The sequence below is a fragment of the Sabethes cyaneus genome, chromosome 3 (genome assembly GCF_943734655.1).
Source record: "Sabethes cyaneus chromosome 3, idSabCyanKW18_F2, whole genome shotgun sequence".
Classification (NCBI taxonomy): Eukaryota; Metazoa; Arthropoda; class Insecta; order Diptera; family Culicidae; genus Sabethes; species Sabethes cyaneus.
In genome coordinates, this window is record NC_071355.1 from 175330498 (window position 1) to 175344703 (window position 14206).

Below are 14206 nucleotides of genomic sequence, written 5' to 3' on the forward strand. Positions count from 1 at the left end.
TTTTCGTGTAGTGTTGAAATCCACAAAGTTTTTTTTACGCGAAATTTTGGTTTTTTTTTACGCGAATTTCGGAATTTACTTCGCGTCTTGAACGACTTGAGTATAATTGAGGGGGTGAGAAGGAAAGGGGTGTAAGTGACAAAATTGAAAAAATCGAGATAATGGTAGGAAACGATACTTTGAGCATGGTTTTATGCATGCTAGAAAATTCACGTTAAAATTTTACCGTTTAATGACTTTTTTAGAATCATGAAAAAAACAGCAAAATAAAAGTTGGATTTCGCTTGGAAGGAAAGGGGTGTAAGTGCACTATATGAGCAATGCCAGCTCGACTAACAAAACGGTTTGTCTCGAATATTTTTTATTGGGATGAAATTTTGCTGATATGTTGGATGCTACGCAAGGATTATTTTCCACGAAACATAATTATTTTCGTCTGGAGTAACTTTTCAAAAAGGCGTATTTATAGTAAGATTTTTTTTTTTTTTTTTTTTTTTTTTCAAATATATCTTGAAAACTACTTATTTGTTGAAAATGACGTCAACGGAAAGTTGAAGGAAATTAGGTATATTTTCGAAAAAAAACGCTGAAAGAAATAACTTTGCAAAATCAAAATAATAAGCATAAAACGTAAATTATCTCAAAACATATTCCCTCAGATTCGTCTCATCTTTATTAATGATAAGTTAAAACATGTTCTAAAATCTGGGGAAGAGCTACTAATGGGCACTCTTTCAAATTTTTTGTTTTATTCTGACAAATTTTTCAAAAATTTCCAAATTTTACTTATTTTTTGTAAAATTGAAAAAAAGATCAAATTTTTCGCATAACAAATTGAACAAATTAGAATGCTCTAAGCAGGCTACTACCAATATGGCCGAGAATAATTGAACAAATTACGTCATATAAACTTATTTCTTAGGTTCAGCCGTTCTGAAGTTAGGCCATTACAACATTTAATGATGATTTTGATTTTAAGATGTCAGGCCACTGAAGGGGATGGGGGGGGGGGGGTAGCGAGAAACAAACAATGAGATTTTTTTAATCTGCCAAATCAGCGATTACATACAATTATAATTCTAGGAAAATTAATGTCTAACGCTGTTTCCGTTTCCGAAAAAAGCGATTTCTTAGATTACTAAGATGAGTATATGATATGATTATGAGTAGCGCAAAATACAGCCCACACAAGTACATTACCACGCAGTGAGACACTTTTGTACTATTTTCCCTACTATCAGCAAGGCTGCTATCACGAAGACCGTTGTCCCGAAGAAAGTAATATTTTTAGTTACTTATATCATGATATATAACGTATACGCATATACGCTAGCCCCGCCGATGACTAAATTCTGAACTATTTTTCATACCATCTTAAAGGTGACAATCACTTGTATAAACTTCTCGAAGACCACTACTTTCTAGTTAATCAGGAGCGTAAGTTACAGCGTATACTGTAATATTACATATACGCTAGCGCCACGTAGTGAGGCAATTCTGCACTTTTTTCTATACCATCTGCAAGGCTACTATTACTGAAACAACTTTCCCTAAGAAAGTAATACCTTAGGCTACATGGATTATAAGCTATAGCAAATAAAACGAGTTCGCATATACACTAGCGCTGCACGTTGAGAATATTCTGAACTATTTTAATTATAATATGATTATAATATGATTCCAAGATTTGCACTTGCATCCTTTTCACTCCAAGTAGTAATTCCCTATAATCGCTTGGAATGAAAGGGATACAAGTGCAAAACTGAGAAGGAAAGGGGTGTAAGTGCAAATAACATTTTCAAAACTATCTTATAAATCCCGAAAATCAAAGTAGTTTTCCAAGGTTTAAATAGAATTTAATAAAGTAAAGCTAACACAACCATAGTGCGTCATTAGTTTTCTATTATATAATCTAACTAATTTTCTAGACGATGTTAACTTTGGATCTGATTTTCTCGAAATTTACTTTTTGTCACTTACACCCCTTTCCTTCTGACCCACTCAATTGACATTTTATGATTTTTATCATTTTTGAATTTGCAAAAACTTAAGAACGGATGGGCCTAAGAAAAAAGTTTATATGACATAATTTGTTCAAAATGATGCGTAAAGTTTGATTTTGTTTGAGTTTTGCCAAAAACTGCAAAATTTGGATATTTTTGAAATTTCGGATTTAAAAAAAATCCGAAATCGTGTCTATCGATAGCTCTTCACCAGATTTTATGGCATAATTTAAGCTATCTTTAAAAAAGAATTATGCAAATCGGAGGGGATGGTTATGAGATAATTGACATTTTATAATTTTTATCATGGTTTTGAAAAGATTTTTTTTTCAGTGTATTTTTTTCTAAAAATACACTTAATTTCCTACAACTTTTCCTTTGACGCCATTTTGATCAAATAAGTAGTTCTCAAGATATAATGTTTTAAAAAAAAGTAAGCTCAAACAAAAGTAATTTCTGAGTACGTCCTTTTGAAAAGTTACTCTTGACGAAAAAAATCAAAATCAGTGGAAAATGAGTTCTTGCGTGGTACCCAACACATAGGAAAATTTCACTCCAATCAAAAATAGTCGAGTCAAAATGACCTTTTTTTCAGCGAGTTGAGCTGGAATTGCTCCATTTCTATTTCTCTCACATTTGGATAGTTCCTAATATGATTTTTATAGGGCGGCAGAAATTCAAAATCAAGTGAATAAGGTTGTTTTTGATAACTAAATAGCTGGAACCCTTTCTCTATATGTATTAATGTTCCATATGCTTTTTTATGTGATAATTAAAAACTGTTGGACATTTGAGCTTTCAGAAAGCAATGACAAGATGATAAAATGCGTAGAAATAACAACGAAAAGACGGCGACAAGACAGCGGAAAGATGACGAAAAGGCGATGTAAATAAAACGAATGAAACACAAATTTCTGCATAACTCGAGATTCAATCAAGCAAATGGAACAAAATTTGGCATGTGGGTGTTTTTGGATACACGAATTTTTGCCATGGTAAATTTAGGCCCCTCCCCTGTTTAGAAGAGGAATTATGACTCCTCTCCCCTTTAAGAGGGGGGCTTCCATGCAAATGAAATACAAATTTCCTCATAATTCGAGAACTAATCAAGCAAATGGAACAAAATTTTACATGTTGGTGTTTTTGGAGACAAGAATTTTTTCTATGGTGAATTGAAACCTCTCCCCACTTTAGGAGGGGGGGGGGCTTTTATACAAATGAAATAAAAATTTTCTCTTAACTCGAAAACTAATTATGATGAATTAGGACCCCTTACCTTTTAAGGAGGGGGACTCCCATCCAAATGAAATACAAATTTCCTCATAACTCCAGAACTAATCAAGCAAATGGAACCAAATTTAGCATGTGGGTGTTTTTGCAGGCAATTTTTTTTTCTATGGTGAATTGAGACCCCTCCCCTCTTTAGGAGGGGAATAATGACCCCTCTCCCTTTTAAGAGGGGGGCTTCCATACAAATGAAATACAAATTTTCTCATAACTCGAAAACTAATTAATCAAATGAAACCATATTGGCATGTGGGTGTTTTTGGAGGTATGATTTTTTTCTATGATGAATTAGGACCCCTTACCTTTTTAGGAGGGGGGGGCTCCCATACAAATGAAATACAAATTTCCTCATAACTCGAGAACTAATCAAGCAAATGGAAAAAAATATGACATGTGGGTATTTTTGGAGACAAGAATGTTTTCTATGGTGAATTGAAACCTCTCCCCGCTTCAGGAGGGGGGCTCATATACAAATGAAATACAAATTTCCTCGTAACTCGAGAGCTAATTAATCAAACGGAACCATATTTGGCATGTGGGTGTTTTTGGAGGCATGAATTTTTTCTATGATAAATTAAGACCCCTTTCCCTTTTTAGGAGGGGAGGCTCCCATACAAATGAAATACAAATTTCCTCATAACTCGAAAAGTAATCATGCTAATGGAACCAAATTTGGCATGTGAGGGGTTTTGGAGGCAGGAATTTTTTTAATGATGGTTTGAGACCCCTCACCCCTGTGGTAGGGGGATAGGGACTATCATACAAATAAAACAGAAATTTTTGCGTAACTCAAAAACTAACCGAACACGAGAAATTTTAGACTCTTTCATAAAACATTAATCAATACCAAGACCACCAAAAACTATCTATAGTAACATTAGATAATTCAGCGTGAGACGGCCACAGGCCGCGAGTGTTGCCGGCGACCTGCTGTCAGAAGCGCCGGCCACTGCGGGGGTCAGCCCCCCGTAGAGATCACCTCTATCTAGGTTTATTTATTTTCCTAGATCTACTGACCTCTATTAATTTCCTTCAGTTGGGTCACCCCTGCGAAATAGTACTTTCTACGAAAAGATTTTCCGTGAAATGGTACATCCCGCTTAAGGTTTTTCGCGAAATGGTATTCCGCGAAACTCTATATTCCGCGTTATGGTCAACCAAGAAGTGGTGTTCCGCAAAACGGTATGCGGCGAAATGGTTTGTAATGATGGCGAATATTTAAATGCTAAATCCGCTTTATTTTATCAGGCTAAGCAATGGGGGGAGTTGTTTTCTACTTTACTGTGAGAAAAATTTGTATATTAAAACACCCATGAACTCCCCAGAAACTTGCAAAACTCAAGATTGTGACAAAGGTCATCAGAGATTCACGATTTATGTACAACACAGTTTAATTAGTGGCAAAACGAATTTTGTCGGGTCAGCTAGTAGACGTATAAAAATCAATGAATAACAATAAAAAGGCAACAAAACAGCGATAAGAATTGGCAAAAAGAAATACAAGTGGCGACACCATCAAACTAAAAACGCTACAAAAGACGATAAAAAATGACAACAAATCGAACGTTGGATTGTTACGCTGACCCGCTATTACAAACATTTGTTGGCTGCGAAGTCTACCGAAAAAAAATTTTAAGTCTCTGAGGACGATTCGAATCAAAGACTTACTTATTGTATACGTCGATCTGTTCTAAAAGTAATATGATAGATTCCGTAAACGATAATTGTAGGTGATCACAAAGAGTTGAACCATAAATATATAATGTTACCAACCAGTAAAATACCTTTCAAAGCTAGAATTCATTCAACGAAAAACTTAGGAGAATTCATTACCCCTGCGATGAATGGACGAGGTTCATAAAGTACGTGTAAACGATGTAAATACACCTTCACCTCCACCTCCACCACCATCATCGGCAGTGCAGCTAATAAATATCTAAAATGTAATTCCGGAGCAGAAGAAAGAAACCTAAATCGGTTAAATTCAACCAAAAAGGGGAAAAATCAAAAGACGAGAAACCTGTTGAATGGGGAGCACCAGAGCGTCAGCAGCCGCCAGCCGCTGACGTAGCCGCCGCCACCGCCACCGCAACCGCCACGCACGGTGTGCCTAACCTACAGCAAACGCCGCAGAGTAAGGTCTTTGGTGTTTTAGGAATGTAGCCTGAAAAGCGATTTCCGCTGGTGGGCGGGGGTGGCCGGTGTTTGAGTAGAGGCATGTTATAAAAAATTAAACGGTTCCAATCTGGAAACATTTATAAGAAAATTAGAATAATTGTTACCGAAACAAACTGGCTGCATCTGACCGGCCAAGGGGGTAGGAGGGAGGGAGGGGAGGGGGCGAATGGGCGGTGTTGGTACCGAAAGCACAAACAAGCAAGCGAGAAACACGCACCACAAAGGGGTAACGTAAGACCGAGAGCTGCGAGAGCGAAACGACAAACTGTGCGATCTCCTCCGACGCTTGCACAATGGGAAAATTGTTAAGAGTAGTAAAAATCTGCTTAACTATTGTTTAGTGCACCCCTATTTATCGCTCGAAATTATTTATTATTTATGAACTGTCCTTAATTCATTACAGTTCATGAAAAATGGCAAAATTTGAGCTTTGAAACCTTTTTGCGCAATATTGATTTATTTCCCGCTGTGCGCACAGATGAAGCAAAATGTTCGCGAACAATCAGACTGAAAATCTGGCTCGAGGGTTAAGGTACCTAAAATAGGATCAGGTTGCTAATTAGCGGTGAAGATAAGTGTTTCGCAATTTCGGATTTGAGGTTCATCGTCATTGGGCTGGCAAACATCGCGAGCCGGTTCGCATCCACCGCGGTGCGGCAGACAGTAGGGTAATGATTTCTTCCTCGTTGGAATCGGAGGTGGTTTGATGCTTCTCCTCCGTGCGCCGGGTGATGCCGTTCGCAAACACTACTGGGCTGAGCCAAGAGGTGATTAAACGAAAGAGATATTTCCCCACAATTAGCGGGGGGAAGTTTTGACATCAGCGCTGTTAAGTGGGTGAATTTTTGGGTGTATGAGATCACTTGCTGGTGCGATAAAGAACAATTAAAGAATGGAGCTCATTTCCAGCGGAAATGGTGCATACGCAAACAAAGTAATCAGTGCTACGATTTGCGAAATAGCTCAAAGTGGAGTGTTGCTACTCGCGAATTTTATAACCTGCGGAACACGGCAGCGGAACTGAATCACGTTTTTCAGCAACAAGTTTTTCCGCAGCTATGCTATGGGCTTGGTTATGTATATAGATAGGTATTGCACCAATTCTCAGCTGTTTCTAAAAATGGCAGGGAGATGAAAACCACTTTAAGAAGACTTCGCCTACCGTTTGTAATAGTTTTGTAACATAAATGAGACAACCTAATCAGTCTAAATCAGATGCGTAAAAGATACATCTTAGAATTGCCTCCCTCCTACCCTTGCCCGAAGAAAAAATAGCTCAACTTTTAAAGCATTGAAAAAACCGTAATTAGTGGCGTTAGTTGTTTGCTATACCCAATAAAAACTCGAGTGTAACGGTCGAAAAAAAAATACCGGTAGCCAGTGCCCTCCCTAAAAATAAACGCTAGTTCCGCCAATGCAATGGTTATTTATCCTTAAAGTGAAAACAAACTTCAGCTCGCCTAGACCTATTATAAGTTAACTTTCATGGCATTTAAAATCTATCGTGTAAAATAAGATTTTACTTCTTACTAAAGCAAAATAAGGCGCGTTGTAAGGCAAGAGGCAATAACTATAGACCATAAAATAGTTGCAAGAAGCAGTCAAATCAGAGTCTTAGGTGTTATACTTGACTCTAAATTAACCTTTGCTGATCATTATACCAACATGATGTATAAGGCAAGCAACTTGCTCGGGTTCATCGTCAGTTTTAGTTTGCATTTTAATGATCCCTACACAAACAAAACATCGTACATAGCGTATGTTAGACCTCATCTTGTTTTAGCTCCATATCAAGATATACATGTAAATCGTATCCGAGCTATTCAAAAACCGTTTTTATTGTTTGCTCTGCGAAAGCTAGGTTGGACCACGACTGCAATTAACCTCTTATGAAGCACGATGTTTATTGATTAATTTCGATGGACTCAAAAGGCAAAGAGAGTTTGCAATGATAGTTATTGCAAACGATGTTATTGCGCAAAAGCGAACACAACACAGAAATATTGGGAAATCTAAGCTTTTATGTTCACTCGGAAATAGACATTTGTTTTATATCAATGCTCAGCGGGCAAACTATGCCGAAAAATGTGCCTTTAAATAGATTGATGTCCTACTGTAATGTAAATATAAAATCACTAATATGGCAGAAACAAGGGAACGTTCAACAATATTGATTTTCTAGGTTTGTCAGTTAAGTGTTATATTGCTCTTGATTATTTATTTCTAGTAACGGAACTGATCGATCATATTTACGTACTGCTCGGACGGACAAACCAAATGTCACGATAATCGATGTGAATGGCTTTACTTAAGAAATGTGCAGACTCCCTACTTCGACGACGAGACTGCAGAGTTGGCGTAATTAGGCTTTAAATTAGAAGGATCTGTGCCTGCGGGCACGAATGCGTGCCTATCGCCTATCATCTGGTTAATTGTTTTCGTCTTTGTATCAACATCATTTAGCGATATCGAGACGATATTTGGTATCTATTGATTGGTGGCACACATTTTGTCTCATTAATGCTCGTTCCGGAGATTTTCATTTTCTGTGTTGCATTCGAGGTGGAGATATATAAGCAACCGTTCGATGCAAATATATTCAGTTTCCGCACTTGTAAAGCCCAGCCCGTTATAGTAAACATAAACTTTGTTTTGCATTAAAAGTTTACGACAAGCATGGAGGTTGAACACCATTCAAACTATAAAAGTACGCTCACAATGCATCTTTTCAAAGTCTCTAAGAGCGTATACGATTTTCATGGTCTCTTTCCAGTATGTTTATCCAGACACATGTTTAATTTCCGGAGGTGTGCTTCGAGGAAGTAGTTTTTGAATCATCTTGTACCCTAACGCGTCCAAGAGGGGTGTTCTTATGCAGTGATCATGTATAGACTGCAGAAGGAGTTCAAAAGCCTTGTCGGTACAAGTTGGAAAATGGCAATCACAATTAATTCGCTCTGGTTGGATGCAATTTGGTTTTTTCTACAACCTGCTAGTCAGAATTTATTCTCTAGAACTGTTGTTACCTGTCCGAACAGCACGATTATTATATGGTCAATAGATTATCAAGTTTGTCATCCAATCTTGTAAATAACTCATTTTTTGGAAAATTGGCGCTTGGTTCGTTCTGGCAGAACCCCGACAATTTGTGCGACGACCTTTCAGTGAGTTCGGAAAACCAAGGTTTTCTGCATAAATTCTCTCTCTCTCTCTCTCTCTCTCTCTCTCTCTCTCTCTCTCTCTCTCTCTCTCTCTCTCTCTCTCTCTCTCTTGGATGTATCCGAAGGTTACAGCCAAGGTTTTACCGGAATGGGGCAAACAAGTCTCTAGCCCACTGGCAATTTCAAGGAAGCATCACCTTTTCTGATTCAGGGAGTAGAATGGCTTAGAAGGCAGCTTCTTAGCATCAAATCCAATCGCGTATTCCAGGATCTTACTGGAGTCAATGCTGATGTGCTCACAGTACATACTTCGCTAACGTCACAAATACTACCAGGACGTAGCAAGACACTTACAGCGTGGTTAGATCGTATTTGTCATTTGTCATTTGTCATTTATTTAAAAATTCATTGGACACAATGCGGTCTTAATGAATACTAATAATAATAATAAAAATAATGATAATAATAATAGTAGTAGAACAAAAATTTAAATATAATTACTCTACACATGAAGAAACACATAACTATTGTCTTTGGGAGAGTCGTCTTCTAAAAGAATCGATGGAGATGTCGAAGTCAAATAATTCGTACACTGTGTTGAACTGGACTGCCATGTACCTTGTTGGGCTAAATAGACCGTAGTAGACTCTCCTTGCTTCGAGATGGAGAAAGTTCCTCGTTCGAAGAGGTCGTTCTGGGGCGTAGAGATTGAGCTGTTCCAATAAAATTGGGCAATCAATTTGTCCGTTCAAGAGCTTAGCAACGAACACGACTTGGGCGATATTGCGCCTCTTTTCGAGCGTTTCGAGTCCCAACAGTTGGCATCGTGTATCATATGGGGGTAGGTCCGACGGGTTACTCCATGGCAGCATGCGAAGAGCGTAACGTATAAACTTTTTTTGCACCGACTGAATCCTTGCACTCCAGTTAGCTTAAAACGGGCATCAGACAACTGAGCAGGACTCGAGTATTGAGCGTACTAAGGCGCAGGAAAGCGAACGGAGACAGTAAGGATCCTTGAACTCATCAGTAATTTTAAATATAAAGCCAAGCTGCCTATTAGCCCTCGAGACAATCTCCTCAAGGTGCAGGCGAAAGGTAAGCGCACATTCTAGTTTTACGCCTAAGTCACGAACGTGGTCATCTCGCTGCAGTGCATAACCCAGAATGCAGTAATTGAAAATAATCGGGCTCTGATTGCGGTGGAACGTGATGACATTGCATTTGAGGACACTAATTGTCAGCAAATTTTTCGTGCACCAGCCTTCAAATGACTCGATCATCTGTTGTAGTCTCGAGCAATCAAGTACGGTTTTATAGTCAGGTATATATTGACGTCGTCAGCATAAAACAAGCGGCATTCAGTTGGTAAGACTATAGAGAGTTCGTTAATGAATAAAGTAAAAAGCAATGGGCCTAAATTGCTTCCTTGAGGTACTCCCGATAGATTGCAAAACAATTCCGACTCTTCTTGACCGATTTTGACGCATAAACTACGGCCGGTAAGGTAAGACCTCATCCATCTTGTAAATGCAGCAGATATTTCAAATTTCTCCATCCGATTCAGTGATATTTCGTGCTCGACACAGTCGAATGCAACTTTTAAATCTGTGTATATCGCGTCTACTTGCGCGCCTTTCTCTAGGCTATTTAAGCAGAACGAAACAAATTGTGTAAGATTCGTAGCAACAGATCTTTTGGGGATAAAACCGTGCTGATCGAGAGATATGTAATGTAAGTTACTACTGAGAAGTGCGTTATGTACAATTATTTCCAAGACTTTCGAGCAGGCACAAAGTGACGTGATGCCGCGGTAATTTTCCGTGTTTCTCTTATCTCCCTTTTTATGCACGGGACTAGTTTGGGATTTCTGCGGCGTTTTTTTTTTCGGAGATTCGCCATATCCAGGGCTCTATCTACACGGTGAGTAGTAATAACAATCAGTGTCTTTTGAACGCGGATAATTAAATATGAGTTTAGCACAGATGTGTCTGCATATTTCTCGTTTTGAGTGTATTCAATTGTCAGCACAACTTACAAGTTTGTTTTGAATTTTCATTCGTTTAAGAAAAGGAACTTGTGATCATCTATAGTAGAGTCAACATAGATCAGCGAAGATGAATCCTTTGTATCCAAAAGATCTTTGAAAACGTGTATCCAAAAAAACATGACGTCATCCTATGCGACGCTTGAGAATTTTACAGTGTTGCTGAGATGTCATGGTAATTTTTTTCGTTGCAATTTCTGCGAGAAGGTGCATCCGCTGATCTATGGTTACTCTACTATCAATACTTGTGATAAGTCTGTTTTTGAAATTTTTCGACCGCGTAATATTTTAAAGAAGCTGAAGCCACTCAAAATAAGCGAAAGGTTCATCTTTGATAACATCAAGCGATACAAGGAAACCGATTTTTGGAAAATACTCCCTAAACCTGGCCACAAACGCACTGCAAGGACACCGGAAGCCAGGCCAGTCTAGAAGTAAGATGGTCAAGAAACTGGGAATTTTGCGGTCAACCATGGAGATGATCTTCGATAAATTCCATGCTAGCTGCTCAAGCGACACAGTAATTGTAAAATTCTGTTTTCGGACGAATCTTTCTGATATTCCTCGCGACAAACTGCCTGTTCAAAGGTTCCAGAATCCTTCCAGAGTGATGATATGGGAATGTTTCTCTATAATCTTAAAGGTCCATTCCTGTTTATTATACCTGGTATTTAATTCAATACTAAAATAACGAAAAATACTACAAAAATGCGCCATTTTGCTTTCAACAAGATTCTGCACCGTCTTACTAGGCGAAAGACGCAAGCTTTGTGTGATGACAATTTTCCGGATTTTATTTGAACCTTCTCGATTTCTATGCATGCTATATGGTTACATGCTAGGCAAAGTAGGGAGCACCAAATGGATGCTCAAGCAATACACTATGGGGAAAAACGAGCCAAAAAACAGACGCAATTAAGATACGGCGTGCATGCTGGTAAAATAAGGTGATCTTATGTAAAATTGTCCGGAGAATCGTGTGGTGTCCAACCCTTTCCTGTTTGTCGAAGTGCCCCATTTTGCTCATTTTCCCGTATTTTTAGCATTTTTCGCCTTTTTTGAACTATACCAAGCAAGGGTTTGAGAGAATAAAATTTAAACACCTAATAATTTTGTGTAAAGAAGTCCACAGAATCAAAAGGGTCTAGCCCATTTGATTTAAAGCGCCATAATTTTTTTTGGTTGATGTCCCGTTTGGTATGATTGATTTAGTAACGTTTATCTATCTATCTATTTCTCTTTCTGTCAACGTAGAACAATCAGTTTCTTGAATGAAAATGTTAGCAAATTTTCTAAGCATATTCACAGATGGAAAAAAGGCAAACGGATATAAGACATAAATAAAATGAACGAAAAAACAGTATGGAAGGCATAAAAAGAGATAAAAAAAAGAAAATAAGAAATGGGAAACGAGGCAAAAAACGGGGAGACTGGACACAAAGGATGAAGAACGGAAGAGAAAAAGAAAAATGAGAGAAAAGAAAGAAAGCACCTACAAAAAACAAAGAAAACGAAAGAGAAAATGAGGACATAAGAAAAAAGAGAAAAACGAGATAGAAGAAAAAGGAGGAATTACAGAAGCAAGAGGATGGACATAAGAGAACAGAAAAAAGGGAAAAGCGGAACATAAAAAATAAATTGCGGAGAATAAACGAAACCAGAAGACAGAAAATAAAACATAAAACAGAGACATAAATAAAGATACATAACACAAATACAGAACGTGATAGACAGAAGGAAAAGCAGGACATATTAAGAAGAAGAATGGAACATAATAACGAACGAACACCGAGATAGAAAAGAAGTCAAAAAACGAAAAGAAACATAAATCGTTACCGAAAAAAAACAAAAGTGGGAAAGGGGTAGAAAATGACAAAGAACGCGACAGAAAATGAGGAGAAACGGGCCTGAATACGGCAAAAACCGGAAGAAGAATGACAAAGAAGGAAACAGTAGAAATTTAGGACTGTAGTAAAAGGCGAAAACAAAGCAGAATAAAAAGAAAAAAGAAACAGTGGGCAGAGAAAAAGAAAATCAAAAAACAGAGAGGGGAAAACGAGACAGGAAAGGTGCTACGGAACAGAAAATTAGAGAAACCAAAAAGAGAAAATAAAAATAATGAGAGACAAAAAGGAAGACCGGAATAAGAAACGAGAAAAGAGGTCAAATAGGATATTCAAGGCGAAATATGAAACAAACAAATTCAATTTCAAGACTAATTTCAAGTTCATTTTGAATCCAATTTACGTTCAATTTTAAGTATAATTTCAATTCCAATTTCAAATTCAATTTCGATCCTAATTTCAAATTTATTTTTGGGCCAAATTTTAACTTCTATTTCAAATCCGTTCCAAGTGTAATTTAATTCCAATTAAAAAAAAATTCAAGTCCAATTTCAAAACCTGTTTTAAGTTCGATTTCACGTCTAATTCCTAGTAAAATTTCGAGCTCAAATTACTCCAAATTTAAGTCTAATTTTAAGTCCAATTTCTTGTTCAATTTAAAGCATAGCTTCAAATCCACATTTTTTCAAATTCAAGTTTAATTAAATGCCCTATGTCTAGTCCGATTTAAAGACTTATTTTCAGACTAATTTCTAACTTTGATATTAAATCCAGTTGCACCCGAGAGTCTGGAGTTTTCAGCCTAATCTGGTCTGCTATATTTGTGATAAGTAATCATATATTCGCCATCCTACGATACGATTAAGAGTTTTTTCACTACAAAACTACCTTCTGTAAGGTCGGGTGCCCCACTTTTTGTTTACTAGTACCAGTACATGAATATGGTCAACGATCTCAGCTTCATCATAAACACAACAAACTGTCACAACAAACTGGCTCGCTAAACAGCGTTTCAAATTTCATTTTGTGGATATCTCTAAGTAGCTCTAAGTATAGTGTAGTAAAAAGGGGAATCCGGAAGCTCTTTTGAAAATCAGACCTGCACTCCTGCCTGTAAATTCTTTGCAAGAAATATTTTTTATCTTTGCCGTTACTCTAACAGATAGCTTATAAAATGTGGGCCATTTATTAAAGATTTTAAATATAAGTAATTTTGTCCATGGCAAAGCATAAGTATTTTTGTATCAAAACGCCAGTTGAGTGGCATTTGACACGTACGCTTATAATTTATAACATTATAGGCAGTAGCAAAATCTATAAAAGCACTAAAGGACAGGTACCTACTATCAAACGACCGGCTAAATCACCCACCATCGCAACGACTATTACCGTGCGTATGCCGGGGTGAAAAACGGAAGGAAGTTCGGTATAAAATGTTACGCACTTAACCACTATCGCGGGCGGCAATGGCGAAGACGACGACGCCGACGACGACGTGCTACGTGCCGTACGAGATGGCGCTGGCGCTTTGCTAATCCCGCCCTGTTACACACCGTCAGAGCGCTGGCGGCGCTTTATCGTCACATGTGTGTTTGCATAGCAAAGCGCCGCTGTCTCGAATCGTTCGCGCAAATCGTTTGAGCAACTGAACCGCTTGGATTTAGACTCGGCCGCATAAGCCTTTAA